Source organism: Macaca thibetana, chromosome 18 (genome assembly GCF_024542745.1).
Source record: "Macaca thibetana thibetana isolate TM-01 chromosome 18, ASM2454274v1, whole genome shotgun sequence".
NCBI classification, from domain to species: Eukaryota; Metazoa; Chordata; class Mammalia; order Primates; family Cercopithecidae; genus Macaca; species Macaca thibetana.
The window spans coordinates 53,276,642-53,297,292 of record NC_065595.1 but is presented as its reverse complement, the minus strand read 5'-3'; the positions used below and the strand labels follow the sequence as shown (position 1 = coordinate 53,297,292).

General features: G+C 38.3%; 1 long non-coding RNA gene across 1 annotated transcript; it reads right to left on the bottom strand.

Annotated features, from left to right (window-relative positions):
• Positions 1 to 9,260: 9,260 nt before the first annotated feature.
• On the bottom strand, positions 9,261 to 14,876 carry LOC126940984 (uncharacterized). The gene is made up of 3 exons (XR_007721026.1): positions 14,723 to 14,876; positions 10,836 to 10,931; positions 9,261 to 9,427 (listed from the first exon to the last, which is right to left on the bottom strand). It is a non-coding gene; the product is annotated as an uncharacterized LOC126940984 (long non-coding RNA).
• Positions 14,877 to 20,651: the final 5,775 nt, after the last annotated feature.

Genomic DNA, 20,651 nt, shown 5'->3' with positions numbered 1-20,651 from the left:
AATTATCCCAAAACAAAATTTTAATTGAAAACAAGTACACACAAAAAAGTATGACACCAAACAATATGCATACTCAAATATGCTCCATACCAAAAGTTAGCATGTTGGAGACAACCAAGTTATTACCTAGTGTTGATAGGGAGATTTCTTTCTTGCAGGCAAAAAATTAAGTTGTCATCTGTGCAGGTATTTGAATTTTCAGAAATATGTCATTGTGCACATTATAGCTCTGCATTGTTTTTAAAATAAATAAATGAAACAGAACAAAAAAAGAACAAATATAGAAAACTCTGATTTGCACATCTGCTAGTATAAACTTGTACGAGTGAGACCCTGTTTACAACTTGAAGAATATGTAGTGTGGAATTGAGTACCTAGGAAAGTTGAGCGTATTTATCTGCATGCTCTTGTCACATGTAGAGGATAGTGAGCAATATCACTTCCCAGATATTCTAGCATTTTTTCATGCTATTGTGGCTTTTGTTTCATGATAAAGAATGATAGCAGTTATTAAATATTTAACTAACTGAAATAAAAAACCAAAAGTTATTTCTTTGATTTTAGTCTAGAATATTTTGATTAAATAATGCCCCCATTTTGCAATTCAAACATAGGATATAGTCGACCACAGTGGTAAAGATCTGGGTTCTAAACTGAGCTAAATCTGCATCATTCCCAGAGAGTTGCTGGTGCCTTCCTACCTCAAAAGCTGATATAGTGAGTTCTGCTTTAGCCATAGCTGCAACCACAAGAGTAGACATTATCCTATAGCTTCATGTTTGTCTAATGAGTTACATTGGTGCTTTTGTAGACAACAATTGGCTGTGTAAGTTTCTCTTTGATATTTCCATCTGTTTCATTGACTGATTGGTCTATTCTTATACTAATACAACACTGTCTTGATTACTGTAGGTTTGCAGTAAGCTTTCAGAGAATATTAGTTCTCCAACTTGAGTTTTCACAAGATTATTTGGAGACTCTAGACCTTTGCATTTCGATATACATTTTAGAATTAAAGTTTTAATTTCTACAAAATATCCTGCTGGTATCACCATAAATTTCAATTCATAGGTCAATTTTTAAAATTGACATCTTGAAAATACTGGAAGACCCAAAGACAGAGATACCATTTGATTCAGCAATCCCATTACTGGGTATATACCCAAAAGAATATAAATCACTTTATTATAACCACATATATATGCGTATGTTCATTGCAACACTATTCACAATAAGAAAGACATGGAATCAGCCTAAATGCCCATTAATGGTAGACTAGATAAAGAAAATGTAGTACATATATACCATGGAATGCTATGCAGCCATAAAAAAGAACAAGATCATGTCCTTTGCAGGGACATGGATGGAGCTGGAAGACATTATCCTTAGCAAACTAACAAAGGAATAGAAAACCAAATACCACATGTTCTCATAAGTGGGAGCTAAAGGATGACAACACATGGACACATAGAGTGGAATAACACACACTGGGACCTATTGCAAGACGGATGGTGGAAGGAGTGAAAGGATCAGGAAAAATAACTAATGGGTACTAGGCTTAATACCTGGGGGATGAAATAATCTGTACAACAACCTCCATGACACAAGTCTGCCTGTGTAACAAATCTGCACATGTATCCCTGAACTTAAAGGTTAAAAAAAAAGTAAAGAAAATACTAAGTCTTTAAAGCCACAAACATGGTATCTCTCTCTATTTATTCAGGTCCTCTTTAATTTTTCTTAGCAATAGTTTAATCTTTCATTCTAGAAGACTTCCATGTTTTTATTAAAATATTCCCTAATATTTTGTTTAACAATACATATAAATGTTTAAATATTTAAAAGTGGTCTTATTTTCCATTTTTTTCTACAATATAGAAATACAATTAATTTTTGTCATTAAATGAATTCAAGCTGTAGTATGGCTGTCTCTGTGTCCATGCCTCTGTTTCCCCACATATGAAATGGAGATAATAATACCAACAAACCCTTAGGGTTGTTGTGAGATTAAATGAATTGTGATGCATACATTATTGTGAGAAATTTGTCTAGCCTAGGACAAATGCTCAGTCAACATCGGTCATTGTTGCTTATTCTTATTTCCAGGGACTAGGATTAGCTGGGGTCTCCAATCAACTGGAGTCTCCCATCAGCTGTTCTGGAGGAAAATGATCTTTATCAGAGCAAGAGGCTCATCTGGGTTAAAAGAAGTTACAGGGTCACATTCTCTAACCACAGTGATGTTCTTTTAGTCTGTGTTCCTGTCAGGTCAAGATTGAAAGGATGGTTCCAAAGCATGGGGTTTCTTTCCTCTCTGCATGAGTTTCATCCAGAAAGCTGAATTATTCTGTGAAGGGCTTTAGGTATCAAGGAAAGAATGCCAATGTGCCAAGCAATATAACAGCACTGCAAGACAGTAATAGGCATTTGTTGTTAAACGTATCTTCTATGGATACTGGAGGTTGTGGGGATACAAGTTGAGAAGTTCTGTTTTTCTTTTGACATTTAAATCAAAATCAAATCTGGGAAATGTTAATAAATAGAAATATAATCTGAAAGGCAATGGTAAGACTGAGGTCCAGTACTATGCTGCAAAGACAGTGTATGTCAGAAGATTTCAAATATAGAGTTAATTCAGTTAAGTGACACAACAACATCCCCACTTCTTCAGATTTTTCTAGAGCTCAGATTCAAACTTGTCTTGAAACGCAAAGGCTTTGGGATACTTGGGAAGTTTGTTTTATTTTGCAGTAAATTGAGCATTCTGGACTATCCTGAGATGAGAATTAAAGAAACCAATAGAGATTTAGTTCTTCATTCACAGTATAGATTCTTAATTGTCACTGGTATATTTACCCACCAATGTGCACCAAAACCTGATCTGCCCAAACTGCTGCTTCTTCCTGATAACCTTGGCATAGCTTTCTATTGTGTGAAGCAAAATATATATTTTGTGGAGATGTGACATTTTTTCAATTGGATCTGAAAAGATAATGGTTAAATACTGTCGTCTGATAAAGACCAGTATCACACATGCATGATTCATGATAGAGTCTCTTTTCCAAGCATAACTGCAAAAGCATGAACTCGACGTTAAAAAAAAAAAAAGAAAAAGGATTATGATACAAACATCAGAAATAGATCATTATCTGAATTCACTAGTTATTTGCTCTCTTTCATGGACTAATTTATACTAGCCGAAAAGGGAGTAAAAAGAGGAAAGGCAACCTGTGTCTGAAAATATATTATGAAGTTCCATTTTTCTGTAATTTTAAAATACATGTTTTTCTGATTGCAAAACATAACCCTTAATAAAATGTGGAAAATCAATCTATAAAAAAAAATTTATTTTTATCATCCAGAATGATGTGTTGTTGGCGTGTTAGTGTATTTCCTTTCAGTCACTCTCTTTCCACAATGAACAGGTGCGCACATGCATATACACACACACAGAGTTTTATTTATTTATTTATTTATTCATTTATTTATTTATTTATTTAACTTTACCCTAAGTTCTGGGATACATGTGCAGAACATGCAGGTTTGTTACATACGTATACATGTGCCATGGTGGTTTGCTGCACCTATCAACCCGTTATCTAGGTTTTAAGTCCTGCATGCATTAGGTGTTTGTCCTAATGCTCTCCCCGTGACCCCCACTCCCCGACAGGCCCTGGTGTGTGATATTCACCTTTCTGTGTCCATGCGTTCTCATTGTTCAACTCCCATTTATGATTGAGAACATGCAGTGTTTGGTTTTCTGTTCCTGTGTTAGTTTGATGAGAATGATGGCTTCCAGCTTCATCCATGTCCCTGCAAAGGACAGGATCTCATTCTTTTTTTATGGCGGCATAGTATTCCATGGTGTATATGTGCCACAATTTCTTTATCCAGTCTATCATTGATGGGCATTTGGGTTGGTTCCAAGCCTTTACTATTGTAAATAGTGCTGCAACAAATACACGACACATAAAGTTTTAATACTGATTAGCTCATGCACTGTTGTACCCTGATTCAATCATGAACATTTTCCTATGACATTGAAGTAGATTTCACTAGCGTGAATTGGAATGGATGCATATTTTTGTCATAGGGAACACATGATTTAATTTAATCATTATCAAATTAATATTATCTAGGCCGTTCCAAAATTTCACTATTACAAATAACCCTGCAATAAATATCATTGGACATTAATAAATTTCTAGAAAAGGTAGTATGATGTTAAGGGCTTTTAGTTCCTAATTTGCTTTCTTGAATGCTTATCAACTTACACTAGCACTAACCATAAATGGAAGTAAACATTGCACTTCACTCTCATCAGCACTGAGAATCGTCATTAAGAAAAGAAAAAAGATGTCAATCTTCTATCTGAAGATGATCTCTCATTACTGTTTAAATTGACTGTTTTTATAACATTAGTGAGATTGGACATTTGTTTTTAATGTGTGTCAGCAACTTTTAAATTTCTTCTTTTATTCATCAATTATTGGATGGTGCTCTTTGCCTCTTTTCCCCTAAGTTTAAATAATTCTTAAATTACTTTGCATATTAAGTAAATTAACCCTTTGCCATACAGTATTTGTTTTTTTTTTTTTTTTTTTTTTTTTTTTTTTTTTTTTTTTTTTGTGAGACGGAGTCTCGCTCTGCCGCCCAGGCTGGAGTGCAGTGGCCGGATCTCAGCTCACTGCAAGCTCCGCCTCCCGGGTTCACGCCATTCTCCTGCCTCAGCCTCCCGAGTAGTTGGGACTACAGGCGCCTGCCACCGCGCCCGGCTAGTTTTTTGTATTTTTTAGTAGAGACGGGGTTTCACCGTGTTAGCCAGGATGGTCTCGATCTCCTGGCCTCGTGATCCGCCCGTCTCGGCCTCCCAAAGTGCTGGGATTACAGGCTTGAGCCACCGCGCCCGGCCGCCATACAGTATTTGTTAAAAATTCTTGTCTCACTTTTTGTTTTATCTTTTAATCTATTATGTATGTGTATATACACATTTATATACACATGCACATATATATGTATGTACATGGATATTTTTATATAGACAATGCCATTGACATTTTAACTTGGTATTTCTATCAGTACTTTTATACTTTAGGAAGTTTTAACTTGATGTGAATGAAATATTTACCATTTTAAAATCTGCAGGTTGTTTTATAATTTCATCGTTTATATTTAACTAGAATTTACTTGGATTATTGTGCAAATTAGAAATTCCTACTTTCTTCTTAATAGGGTATCAATTATCCAACACTAATTATTGAATACTTATTTATTTTGTCACGGATTTGTTAAATCCCTTTCATTTAAAAATGAATTCTTATGTAGGTCAATATAAAGCTCAGGGCTCCTTTGTTCTATTGTTCTGTCTATCCTTACATCAGTCTGTTATTGTTCTCAAAATAATTGGAGAGATAAAAATCTATTCTAGTCTGATAATCTCAGTATTACTTTATTTATAAATACATGTTTAATAATATAAGTACATGACTAGAGGTTTACTTAATTGGAGACATCAGCATTTGACATCAATGACCCGCTATTCTCATAACATCAGCATTTGACATCAATGACCTGCTATTCTCATAAACCATCCACCTTCTCCCCTCCCATCCCTTCAGAGCCCCCCACCCTACCCAGGTGAAGCTGCCTAAATGTGTGAGTTTCAGCCTTGGGTGCGCACTGAAATCGTCTGAGGAGAGGAGAAGATACAGCTGATTGGATCAAGTAGGTCAAGAAAGAATATTGTGGAAAGACAATGTCCAGGTCTTCTTCTTATGTTTTAATATGTCTATGTTAGTTTTATGAAATAAATTGGGTAGACTTTTGAAATATTTTATGCTTTAGAATTTTTAGTAAAGCCTGGGAACTAAAAAAGTTGAAACAAATCATTGTATAATTGACCTTGGAATCTTTCATAGAGATATTTATTTGATGAGTTTTACATTTGTTCCATGGTTCACTTATTTTCTTACTCATTCTTTAGTTTGCGCATTCAACTAATTGAGCCTCTGTTACATAAAAGACACGATGTTAGGACCGAGGTCAAAATGGTAAACAGACCAGGAATACCTTCTGCCATCCTAGGGTATATAATCTAGTGGAGAGATGCATAATGATCCAAAAATAACAAATACATATGAAATTGCAGTCCAAACAAATACTGCCAGGAAAAGCCAGGGGTTTTGAATTTGGCAGATAAATCAGAGAATGATTGGCTGAGAAAGTGATGCATGAGCTGAGGTATAACTTATGAGGAGTTGATTAGGGAAGAGGAGAGGTAGAAACATCCAGATGGACAAGCATATAGAGAAGTCCTGTGGTGGAAGAGAGCAAAGAGACAGAAGCAACTGAAAGGAAACAGAGTATGGAACAGATGAGGGCTGGGCTTTCTTATGCATTTCTTCCTTTATCCTAAGAGCAAATAATGAAAAGATGTTAAAAGTGAAACAGGGTGTTGTTACTTAGTTTTGCCTTTCTGCACTGTGAAGAACAGATTGGTTAGGGGTGCTGCTTTGCAGAGTGGATGTGAGCAAACTATTTGGAAGATTATGGACATAATCTAAACAGCGTGATGGTAGTAACTAGGACTAGATCAAGAGTCTGCAAGCCCTGGCTCCCAGACCAAATCTGGACTCTCACTTGTTTTATAAATAAAGTTTTATAGGAACACAGCCCAACTCATTCATTTAGTGTCCATGGCTGCTTTCATGTTAGTTACAATGATGAAACCGAGTAGTTGCAACAGAGACTGTATGACTTGCAAGGCCTAAAATATTTACTATCTGACCTTTTACAGAAAAAGTTTACCAACCCATGGACTGGAGGAGCAATGGTAGAAATTGACAGAACCAGGTGGACTTTGGAGCAGTTATTGGATTAGTCAAGTTTTCCGCTTCTTGTGTCAGTTACAGTCTTGTAATATTTTCTAGGAAAATTATTAATATTTTATAATTTAATATTAAATATTATTCTATTCCCATAATTAATTTCCTCAGAATCTGAGTTTGTATGCTTTTTATATGCTAATGTAGATTTGAGTTTTCTGCGTTTGATTGATGAAACTGGAAAATACTTTCTGCACTTAATGAGATGTTTCAAAGTATTAGCATGGAAACAATATTAATTTTACAGTTTTTCTTTTTATGCAATAATTTCTATGAATACTTTTCTGACTTTTTGTGGTTAATATATTTTTCTAACTTCTCTAGGTTAATGCTTAGTTTATTTCCATTCCATATTGTTAAATACTAAAACATGTTTAAGGCCGTATACTGTGATTTGAATACTGCTTTGAATACTATCAAATGATTATTTCTTAGTTTATTTTCTTTTAGTAAGAATAAATGCAACTTTATTTAGATTTTATTCTCTTTTAAGTGGTACACTATATGCTTCATTTCATTTTATTATCATGTGGCTCTGTAAAAGTATCATTATTCCCATTTTACAGAACAGGAAACTTATAGACTTTTGTAGTTTATCCAAATAAGGACAGCTTATTATCTACATTTTGTCTTTCTTCTTGTGGTCAGGGTCAATTTTAGTTTGAACCAGTTGGGATATATTATAATGCTCAAATTTGGGATTTTGGAAATGATGAGAATTTATAAACAATACTCTAAAAGAAGAGCATGACATTCTAATAGTTGCAGTAAGTCCAGTGATCCAAAATCCACTTTCCTACCTGGAATGCTACCACTAATTGTTTAAGAGGAAGCAATCAGAAAATGGGAACTTTGTGTCAGATACGGTGATGAATGAAGTTATGGAAGGGGTCACTCAGGAGTGATTTGAGTGCCGGAAGGTTTTCATGTAGTATATCTCTGTCTGAATTGAGGTAGGATCTTTTACATCTCGTATGCATCGCTTTCCTGATCATTTGAACTAATCAAACACATTTTTAATCTCTAACATTCATTGCCACCACACGTTTTAAAATTTCTAGCATTAACTGAGACATTTTTCTTGTTCAGAATACACTTCTTAAGAGTAGATGCATGACCTCCTGTTTCTTCTTGCCTTGCAATTTCTGGGCATTTTGATCCATGAGTAGATACAGGAACATAGAATGAACTAATAATGTATACAGCAAGAAGGAGTTGAAGGTAATAGGACTGGGCAGTCATGGGGCTACTTCAAAATATATCATCTGTACCATAGCCTGCCACGTTTCTACCTGGTCTGAATGCTGATAGAGGGAAAAAGTTTGGGCGGGAAAATAGTGAAGTACAGATTGAGTTTTGTTTGTTGTTGTTGTTGTTGTTGTTGTTTTACTTTTTAAGAGACAGGGGTCTCACTCTGCATGCAGATAAGAGTGCAATGATGTGAACAAGCTCACTGCAGTCTTGAACTCCTAGGCTCCTGCAATTCTCCTGCCTCAGCCTCCTGAGTAGCTAGGACTACTTGCATGTGCCTCCACGCCTAGTAAATTCTTTGTTTGTTTTAATCAGTGTGTAAGTCTTTTACTTCCCTGGTTAAATTCATTCCAAAGTATTTTATTTTTACTTTTTATAGCTATTATAAATGGGATGTTTTTCTTGATTTCTGTTTCAGATAGTTTGCTATTAGTGTACGGAAATGCTACTAATTTTTGTGTATTGATTATTGTATTAGTCTGTTCTCATATTGCTATGAAGAACTACCTGAGACTGGGTAATTTATAAAGAAAAGAAGTTTAATTGACTCACAGTTCCACAGGCTGTACAGGAAGCATGACTGGGGAGGCCTCAGGAAACTTACTATTTTGGCAGAAGGTGAAGGGGAAGCAGGCACATCTTATATGGCCAGAGAAAGAGGAAGAGAGCAAAGGGAGAGGTGCTACACACTTTAAAAAAAAACCTGATCTCGTGAGAACTCACTCACTATCATGAGAACAGCAAGGAGGAAATCTGCCCCCAAGATTCAATCACCTCCCAGCAGGCCCCTCCTCCAGTGTTCAGGATTACAATTCAACATGGGATTTGGGCGGGGACAAAAATGCAAACCATGTCAATTATATATCCTGTAACTTTACTGAATTCATTTATTAATTCCAACAGCTTTTTTTGCTGGAGTCCTCTTCCTCTTCCTCTTCCTCCTCCTTCTCCTTCTCCTTCTTCTTCTTTTGACAGAGTCTCATTCTGTTACCCAGGCCAGAGAGCAGTGGTGCAATCTTGGCTCACTGGAATCTCCACTTCCAGGGTTCAAGCGATTCTTCTGCCTCAGTCTCCTGAGTAGCTGGGGTTACAGGCATGCACCACCACGCCTGGCTAATCTTTGTATTATTACTGCTTTAATCTCTTTACTTATATTGGTCTGTTCAGATTTTCTATCTAATCATGATTCAGTTTTGATAGTTGTCTAGGAATTCCTTGATGTGTCTGGGAATTTGTCCATTTCTTCTAGGTTGGGTTCTGTCTCCCTATATTCTTTTAGACTGTTGAGTTTTCTATGGAATAAAAGTTACATTAGCTACCAACAATGATCTTTACAGTTGGAATTAGGATGTTTAGTACCAGAGTCAGAAAATAATTTTATAATATCTCCTTATTATCGCATTCTTAACCCTCTGATTTTTTTTTCTTTCTCACAGAATAAGGCAGGGATTATCTGCCAGCCACCAGGCTACAATGGAAACCAAACAACAGTTTTCTTTACTGGTAAAGACCTTAGACTCTGAAACGGCTAATGGCTGCTCTATAGAGACCTACTTGCCTTATTTTTATTTCTGTGTATATTACACATTTTGCTCATCACATGCCAGGAACACATTATTCAAATGCCACAGTATAACTTATCGAATGACTAAAAATGACAAAATGGATTAAATCTTAAGACCCTGTAGTTTACTCTGTTTTAAAAATCAGGACACTGAAATTAAAATGAAAAGCTTCCACAGAGGAGTTGGAACTAAAGTCTCGGTCATTTTTACTCAGTGGTGACATTTTTATAGTTCCCTGTCTACACGCAAAGCAATCTTCAAGTTCCCTAACTTCATTCTTACCCTATGATAGTGGTTAATGTTACGTACATGTAAGATCATTTTTACCTCTTTTTAAAATTAGCAAAGTTATTTTGCCAGAGTCACAGATAGAGTTGAGTAAAATTAAGTAGTTCCTGAAAGTTTCTCAGCATCTTTAAATGCCAATATTATGTAAGAAATTTGATTGCTTGATAAGTTAACGCTATCAATTCTCAATATTGAAACATTAGAGATTTACCTCCTAAGTCATTGGATACTCCTTTCCGAGGGATATGATGATGGAAAAGGCATTACTCTTTTTAATATCTATTGGTATTTTAGGAACCCTTAAAACCGTGTCTCTTCCATGTCTTAGAAAAATAGTTCTAAGCCTAGAAAAACTGCTTCTTCATTATCCTTTTTACCTAATGCCAAGAGTATTATCTTTTGTCCCTTGTACCTCAAATGGAAACCAGTGTCTCTGAAATGTCTACTAAAACCATTCTTTTAAGGCTAGGCACAGTGGCTCATGCTATAATCCCAGCACTTTTGGAGGCTGAGGTGGGTGGCTCACTTGAGGTCAGGAGTTTGAGACCAGCCTGGGAAAAATGGTGAAACCCCATCTCTACTACTTCTAAAAATACAAAAATTAGCTGGGCATGCCTGGTAGCACCTGTCTATAATCCCAGCTACTCAGGAAGGTGAGGCAGAAGGATCACGGGAGCCTGGGAGGTGGAGGGTTGCAGTGAGACGAGATCACACACTGCACTCCAGCCTGGGTGACAGAGAGAGACTCTGTCTCAAAAAAAAGAAAGAAAAAAAAGTCATTGTTTTGTGGGAGAAAGCAACAGGAAGTGAAGCCTCCAGGAGATCACTGCTAGAATACATTTCTTACCTGCACAGGCCTGATTGGCAGCCCTGTGAACTGTGAACCCTCGTGCTTCTCCCTTTAAACCATCTGCAGAGGTCAGTCTCTCTAGAGCCTGCCAAGCTGAGAAGAGGAGGTCAGGTAAATTCCAGTAGAAGGTGGTAAAAGAGGAGCCAGAAAGGATAAGCCGTGACTGCCCTAGAGGAAGCAGGCAACCTTGGGAAAGACGGAAAGGTCAAGATCCTACCCAAAATGAGCCCTAAGCCATCAGAGGAGTTTCATAAAGATTACTGTGCTGAAAGTTTGGATTTGGGCCATTCAGGGTAGAAATTATTCTGGGCCATGAGTAAAGGAAAAGATTTCCTACAGGATAAAGAAAGAAAACTGGACGAAAGAAAACCACCTTTCCTTTCCTCCCACCTGTGCTGAGGGCCAGCTCAGGGTTAACGAAAGCTACTGTTAATTGAAACGATTGTTACCTCTTGCTACCCTTTCTCACCCTTGCCTTTCAGACTCCCTCAACTGGCTGTCTGTGACTGCATTTCATACCTATGACCTCTGGAACAAACCTCTGAAAGGTTTTTCTGGGTCTTCACCTTCTGATGGGGCCTTTTCTCCTTTCTCGACAGATATCATTCTTAAAATGAGTAAGTTTATAGGCACTAGACAAGACAAGCATACACCCACAGCGAGCCAGAGTCTTATTTCCACGACTGCCCCCCTTCTTTTCCTTAGTTGACCCCTCTGACCCTGTTGGAAAAGTTGTGAATCTCCTTCACATTATATTCCTAATGAGGCGATTTACCCTGCATGCTAAATAAGATCATGACTATGTAATACATTCTCCACTCAGAGCTAAGCTTGGAGTCAGCTCTTCAGCGGCTTACGATTAACCTTCACCTTTCAACTGATGAGAACCCTATTGCTGCCCACAGATGGCACATTTTAAAGTTGTCGTGATTAAAGAATCTCAGTAACCTAGAGCTTTTTTACATACACTTTTTAAAAGTATCTGTTTTTAATTCTAATTTAAGGCTGGTTCCAATTGCTTTTTTTTTTTTTTTTTTTTTTTTTTCATGCTGGAAAACAATCTGGAAAAAGCATTTGAACTGGTAAATATCCACGAAGAGTCTTTTTTAACATTACATGCATATTCAACTAAGAATTTACATACACAAAGAAAAAAAGCCCAACTTTCCAGTTCTTATCTCACAGCCTGACCTGTTTTATGTGTGACAGAAAACTCTCCTTGTCTTCTGAGGAGGGGGAGCCCAATAGGAAAGCCTTGTTGTTATGTCAGAGGGGTGCCAGTGGCAAGTTTGGAGATTGGGAGAAGGGACCAAGGTACGTTCTTGGAGGATTGAGGGTAGAGTCAGAGGTGAAATTTTGAAGTAAAATGCGATCCACTGGGTAACATGAAACCCTTCCTCCTACTCCTGCACATTGTTTATGGACACCTTGATGAGTGGATTACTTACCCTGAACTCTGAGAAGTGCTAATCCTGCTCCTCATTTGAAATGGGTTGAAAGAGAGGCAATGTTTGGGTACATCTGTCTGTTTTCTTATGTGTGGAAATGCTCTGGATTTTTAAAATATTGTGTCTACTAAAGCCTGAAATCCCATCAGCAGCATAGTTACCTCTTTGAAGTAATCGTCTTTTCTTTTACAATGATGAAATACAATCAGAGTGCGTTCTCTGCACCTTTGTGGGAAAGATTTTGTGTTTTCCCTGAGAACTGCTGACAGACTGGTTAAGGGAGATAACAGCTTGACAAGCAGCCAGCCCCGTTTATACCCTGCCCTGCCAGTCCAGTGAGTGCCTAAATGCCAAAAATATTGGTAATCCAGGCCAGGATATTCTAGGAGAAAAGGGTCTCTGCTTTGGCTTCCCATCATATCCTACGCTTCCCCTACATAATTTACCTGAATGCTGCAGCTCCTGCATCTTGGTCTTGAGCAAACTGAAGAGAGAGGCCGGTGGAGACCCACAGGCGGTGGAGCTTTGGCAAGAGTGAGAGAGGCAGGCTGGTGATGCAGGATTCCAGCAGAAATGGGAAGGGAGTGAATGGTAGTAAGAGAAATGACAGAATAGACCTCCAGGGGAAATATAGGTATGATGGATGTGTGTGTGTGTACAGAGAGAGAGAAAGAGAGAGAGCGCAGAGCATCATGTGTTCATTCATTACTAATTTATCTGGTGATAATGGAATTACTGTGTGTCCAGCATAGTCCTCAATCTTGACAAAGCCTCTACCTCTGGCAAGAGTGGTTACAGATGGGAAACCTGAATGCCAGAAAAAATGAGTGCTAAGAACTCAGACAAAACGTAAACGTGCCCAGGGGACTGCAGTCAGCATGGAAGGCAGCAGCATGAGGTGTAGCTAACTTCTGAAGCCAACACAATGGCATCACAGTAGCTGCAGCCTGGGAAGCTTCTTCAATTGTCCCTCTCATTGAAAGACTGAGATTTTCTCTAATTTCTCAACAGCCTGGTTGGTCCAGCCTTCTCTCCATGGCTTTACTTTGAAAGATGAAAGCAATTTCCATCCTGCAGAGAAAAGTCTCCGTGATTGAGGACACACCCAAGGTAACTGATCACTTCAGCTGCCTCATTCTGCCATATTTATTCACAAGAAAGATGCATTTTGAAAAGGAAAACCTTGAAATGTAGGTTTAAAAATTAACCCTTGAAGTCAAATAGCTCTCAGAAACTACTTACTAAGGACAGTTGAGAGAAATGAAATAGCTATAGAGAAATTTCACAGAGACGTTTCATATATATATATGAGTGCTGCTACACACACACACACACACACACACACACACACACACACACAGTGCTATTAAGGAAGGCTAGAAAGCATTGATATCTCCTCCCAAATAAAGAAATTAATAGAAAATAAGAACCGTGATATAGAAAATTAGCCGCTTTATGAAGCTGTTACCTGACTGCCAAATACCTCCTCTACTTCTTTCCTGGAGTCTTCCCTTAGGTTCTCTCTTTCCCTTTCTTCCTCTCTCCCTCCCACGCTTTTAAGGATCAGGTGTGCCGAATTTGCTTTAGCCAGTACTTAGTTTATGAGTTACTATTGTCATCATCCATTTGTCAGGGCCTCTCTTTTAAGAATCTTTTGAGTTTCCTGTTTTTTTCAATCCCATTTCCAAACCCCCACATAGGCACCTATTTGTGTATTTACTATATTTTGTTGCAATCCACCTGCTACATATTTATTTAGATAATTACAGATGCTTGAAAACTACACAGTGCTATGTGGGCACCTAATTATGCATAGATGGTATTATGCTGTGAGATTTCCCTCTCTCTGTTTTCCCACTCAACGTATGTTTCTGTAATCCATACATGTTTCTGCATGTGCATCTCACTCATTACTCTTCACTGCCACATAGTATATGACATAAGCCATAATATGCCTCTGTCACATCTTGTATTTTGTTCTCCTACCAGTGGGGTACTCTTTGCAACATTTAGCCACACTTCAATACATTTCCCCTCTCCTGTGTCTGTTTTGTTGTACAACTTTTTGAATTTTCCTGAGGGATGGACAGACAGGCCTTGCTGGGAGACAGAATATATAAAATACATTATTAATTTCAATAAGTACCACTAGATTGCTCTTTGGAACGGCTGTACCAGTGCAAATGCCCCACAAACAAATCGTTTTCACCCTTCCCGTGTAGCAGTAAAATTGTTCAACTTTCACAATTTTCCAATATAATGAGTGCAGCATAGTGCTCATTTTAAAGGAAGGAATGCCTGAATTCTAATTTAAGATGGGGAACATTTAGTAGTTAATCTCCATTCATAAGAGCTATGAATGCATGACTGCAGTAAGATGTTACCGCAGTAAGATGTCCCCTGCAGTAAGTTGTTTTACTGTGTCCAAGACTTTACCCTTCCCTGTCTCCACATCTTTAGCTGTATGACTTTGACGTTCTTTCCACAGAAGGTGATGTATATTTCCTCACCCCACTGATAGTAAGCTAAGTAGAGGTGACAGGCCTGGGCTGAGGCTTTAAGAGCATTGGGGGCTTCTCCTCACTCTTTTGCACTTCTGCCATCAGCAGGAAGATAATGAAACTCTGGTGGCATAAGAGGATTTTATGGCATCATAATCACCAGAACAAATCATCACAAACACAGTGGCTTAAAACAACAACAATTTATTCTTTACTATTCTGGAGGTCGGAATTCCGAAACGGGTCACACTGGGCTAAAATCAACGTGTCGGGAAGGCCGTGTTCCTTCTTGAGACTCCAGGAGAAGTTGTTTCTCTGCCCTTTCTGGGTTCTAGAGAGTGCCCCATTCGGGTTTGTGACATCTTTGTCTGTCTTAACACCAGCAAAATCAGGCTGTGTTCTTCCCATGCTACCCATTCTCTGCTTCTCCCTCTAGTTCTCTCTCTGTGTCTCCTGCCTCCAACTTTCACTTTGAAGAGCTCCATGATTACAATTGGCCTACCCAAATAATCCAGGATAATTCAAGATGATTTCATCTCAAGTTTACCTCATTAGCAACCTAATTCCTTCTGCAACCTAATTCCCCTGTGCCACATAACCTAACATACGCACAGGTTCTAGGAAGTAGGACATGGACATCGTTGCAGGACCAACGATGTAAGGATGTATTGAGTAGTATTTGGCAGGGATTGACCCTAGTGCCTCTCCTAACCAGACTAATGGCAAAACCATTGTTATTACTGTTTTGTACAGCTTGCACATCCCTCAAAAGAGTAACATGGTGAATATCACACAATTTGTATAAATAATGACCTATGGGTTAGAATCAAATGTTTTACTAAATTAAAAATAAACTTCATAAAAATAAAAATAAAAACTTAAAAACCATAAGACACCACTCAATTCATTCAAATAAATTGTATTACAATTATGTATATGAAAAATGCTTAACATTTTATATGCAATTCTTGTGCACAGTGATGTCCACTCTAAGTCTGACTCTTCGCATTGACGTTTGCATTTGTTGATATTGGCTTTTGTTGATATCGGCATTGGTTAACATTTTAATATTAATTTGTCATCTCTCATAAAGGACACATATATGATGGACATGCTTAGCCTGTTGATTGATATGGGTATTTTCATCCTATAACTTGTTATAATTTTGTACATAAAAAATGTAAAACTGGAATTATATTATAAATGATAATTAAAATGATGAGTCACCCATAAAAGTAATCAAATCCTGCTTCCTCTAAACACAAGTAAACATTCGGTTGATTTCTGCCTTATCATATAATTGTTGTGCTTGTCTTTTTCCCTCCTTATCCAGATAAGCTACTTAACAGCCGCAGCCCTCCGACTTTGGAATAGCCCTGCCTGCCATCATCAACTGTCCTGAGAGGAAGGCTTTCCTTTGAAAGTTGTTTATTGTAGCAGACATGTGCCGCTAGGTCTTTTTTGTTAGTGCACGTGCCTGCTCTTCAGCCTGCCTGTGTTCCTGCACCCATGTTTCTGTGTGTCTGCCCCTCTCCCCACCTTGCCTAACCTTCTGTTCTAGTGTTTGTTTACATTTTTCCAGGATCCTAGAGTTTGATCTGTTGCTTTAACTTGCTTTCCTGTGGCTGAACTCCACTGGCTCCTTACTGCCTGCTTAGTTTGTCTGCCAGCTTGCCTTACCCTTGGGCTTCAATCTTCGCAATCCTCATAATCTCACTCTGAGCGTAGGGTACCATGCAGCACAATTCTATGTGGTTCATCTGCCCCTGACTTAGCTGAATCTACCTCTTACTTGAGCCCCTTATATTAAAGAGGGTCGATGGCTTTTATAATGAAGGTGATGTCAATACAAATACATTTTAATGGTGTCACAGCCTTTAAACATTAGCAGTCCAGGTTGTTCAAGGACCACTTAAAGTTCTGAAGTTAGTGTGTAGAAAAGTTTCCACAAGTAAAAAATATTTTCATGCTTCTGAATATTTTATGATTTTTGTCCTACATAGAAATACTTGCTATCTTTATTGAAAGGGGTATGTGGAATCAAATATCTGAATAAATTATGTCATATATATACAGCAGCCTTTTGCAAAATGTGGTTCATGTGATATTTATTGATACTAGATGAATAAAACTAAGATTGTGTTTGCAAAATTTGGGAAATACTGGGGTTTATCAAAGTTAGACAGGTTTCTTTTATGTAGATTTTCTCTGAACCTTTTATATGTTAATTGAATTCTGAATCTTTATGATAAGAGGTAAAGTTTGCAGAATATCACTGAATAGTTTGACTACAGATCCCTTTTATCTATGCAACACCTTTTTACATCTCACTGGATACCAGGATCCTGTGGAACATGATTTGGGAAATGCTGCAAGATAGGCTTTCAGGAAACCTTTTAAAGATAAAGTGCACAGATCAAAACAGCTCCCTCTCAGTAAGAGAAATCTGCCTCACTGCAGCCTGAGTTAATGTGAATCTGTGAGCCTGAGACAAGAACTCAGCAGGAGAGCTAGATACAGTCAAGAACAATCAAAGGCATGAGAACCAACTGGACATTGCGATTGCTCTCTGGTGGGAAGGCCTACTGCAGGTAACCTTCCTTTTTCTTTTCAAAAGCACAATGCATCCAGACTGTGGAACTCTCTCTTCTCTCTCTGCTTTATTCTAACAACAACCATGTGACAGAACAAGTTCCATCCAACCCTCTCTGACATAATGTTCAAATGAGGATGTTTATGGGTTTGAAGCATTACTATTAGTCCATGCTATTTTTGAAGTATAATCTCTTAAAAGCTCAAATATAAACTGGGCAAGTCTGTAGTTTGCAATTTTCCTTAAGTTTTAATCACAAAAAATAGCCTCAAATTCTTAAAATGAATATGAGGCAGAGTACAAATTTAATACACTAGCGATTGTGTTTCCAGTCCATGTATTTTTCTGTTTCCTGTGAACTTCCAGGTCCAATTCCATTTCACAAATTCCATATCCTATAGCTATTGCCGTAGTGAAAAAAAGTAGGAGAAATAAAAAATCAAAAAAATTGTTGCCATTTAGACTTAATATCTAGGTTGGGACAAAAAGGGTGGCTCTTGAGCCAGGCGCGGAAGCTCACACCTGTAGTTCCAGCACTTTGGGAGACCGAGGCTGGCAGATCACAAGGTCAGGAGATCGAGACCATCCTGACTGGCACAGTGAAACCCCGTCTCTACTGAAAACTACAAAAACAATTAGCCAGGCATGGTGGCGGGCGCCTGTGGTCCCAGCTACTCGGGAGGCTGAGGCAGGAGAATGGCGTGAACCCGGGAGGCGGAGCTTGCGGTGAGCCGAGATGACGCCACTGCACTCCAGCCCGGGCAACAGAGTGAGACTCCTTCTAAAAAAAAGAGAAAAAAAAAATGGCTCTTGAAGAATAGCTGAAGATCTTGGCTATCTCAACCATAGTCTTCTAAATGAAGAGTTTAGGGAAAGAAGACAAAAGACAGAAGAGCATGTTGTGAGCAGGGATCAGTGATCTAGTCCTAGAGAAGCAGATCTGAATGATAGGAGGGGCATCAGCATCCAGGTACTGTCTGTACCTGAGCAATTAGTCTCCACAGTGCTGAAAACTACACGGAAACCAAGAAATAACCCATAAACCATCACATACATTTCCATTGGAGGAAACGTGATTGCTTGTACCGAAATGACAAGTTAAACACAGTTTCCATGGCCATTAAAGAAGGCTCTCCCACCATTCTTTGACAGTAGAATCACATTCAATCATAGTGATCCCCATCTGTGGACTGAGATTGTGTCTTCCTTCTTATATGAACAACCCATCTTTTAGTACCACAGGAAACTCAACCCCTTTGGAGACAGAAGGTCTCCGGACACCTAGACAGATAGCAATGATGTAGTAGGGAAAGCCTCTGAGGTCTGTACTTGTGTAGATTGAATAGAGGCAGCTCAGACTCTCCCTAGACCAGATCAAAGCTGAAACACCTAACGTCACCCTGTCTGACAGATCTTCCTGCCTCTTGGCAAACTCAGGCTGATGTTTGGCCAGATAAATAGGTTTCTAAAATACATTAACATATTCCTTGACTGAAGAATCATGCATCTTTAATTGTTTAAAATTTACTTCCAAAAAAGTTATAAAGTTTAAAAGTGTCTAGCTTTAGTTGTAAAGTCTACCATGCGGGAGGTTTTCCAAGGTGGCACTTCTCTGGAAGAGTTAGTGCAATGGACCATAATGGAGATACGTTCTTGTTTCCAAAGATGTTCTGAACACCATAACAGTGCCTGCTGGCAGTGGCTTCTCCTTTTAATGGCTTGTGCCACCTTCCAAGTACCCAAACAGCTATGTCTCTCTTCAGTGCAGAACCACAGGGCTTACCTTATATTTTTGTGAAAAATCTTTAGTGTCTGTGTGAAGTTTCAGAAGCTATTAGTCTCATCGGCTTTAGGCTTCCATTCTCTGTTTGTTTGTTTCGTTTTTGTTTTGAGACAGAGTTTTGCTCTTGTCCCCCAGGGTTGAGTGCGATGGTGCGATCTTGGCTCATTGCAACCTACATCTCCTGGGTTCAAGTGATTGTCCTGCCTCAGCCTCCCAAGTAGCTGGGATTACAGGCGCCCACCACCACTCCCAGCTAATTTTTTGTATTTTTAGTAGAGATGGGGTTTCACCATGTTGGCCAGGCTGGTCTTGAACTCCTGACCTCAGGTGATCTGCTCACCTTGGCCTCCCAAAGTGCTGGCATTACAGATAGGAGCCACTGTGCCCAGCCTAGGCTTCCATTCTTGCCTCTACAACTAAAACGTTTTACATCTATATAAAGCTTGAAATAATCTCTCCAAGCATATGTCTGGAAGCATTTCCATTTTATTAGAGCAACTGAAGTCCCTAGGATATTTGAAGTGCTTAAACTTTCATCTGGCTTACTGATAATGTCCTATATGCCGGGCATTTGCATTTTTATGTGTATGTTTTTCTTTTTCTACATGATCAACCTTCATTATTAAATCTTCTTTCCAGTCACAGGTGACTTTCCCGGAATAGGAGATGAAAAGCTAAGAAATATGATTGCATATTCCAACATGATATTTTTGGAAAATATCAGTTTTCTGTATTCAGACATCCTGTTTCTTAAAGTTTGGTTGAAGAAATTTGTGCACAATAAATAATTGTCTTTTTGCATGTATGAAGACCAGGCTGTCACTTTAGGCAGTAAACAGGAGCTGAATGGAAGATAATGCTATAAAATGCACCTGAAAAAGACCTCATAACTATCCCTCCCTCCTTTCACTATATTCACAGCCACAGTGATTAAACGTCTTTGTGTGTTAGTTAATACGTTAATTTAAAACAAATTTGAAAAAATCCTGTAAAGTCCACCTTGCTTCTGTCTCAACTGACTATTAACATAGCCCTGCAGGAGTCTTTTCTTTTCATAAGTAGTAGAGGATCTTTCCTTTTGGTCTTAACATCCAACCACCAAAAAGCATAGTGGTAAAATGGTAAGTGCATTTATTTTTTATACCATGAACCAAAAATTGAATCTCTAAATCTTAACATGTCAGGAATAATACAAGGTGGTTGCAGGAGAATAGAAAATTCCAGGCAGCATTTTCACATTACTAGCAAAAGGAAACTTTGAAATAGCTGCAGAAGCTAGGGACTGGTAAGATCCTGAAAAACCAGGGCGTGGACCAAGCTGGCTAAGATCAACTGGAACCAACATGGCACTGGATTTGACCTTGGTTTCACCTAGGACCTCACTGTATACTCATTAACATAATAACACACCCAACCAGTGCATGACAGTTCCGAGAACACTCACATTTGTTGTGAAAAAAGGGTGGCGCCACAGTTCTGAGAAATCAA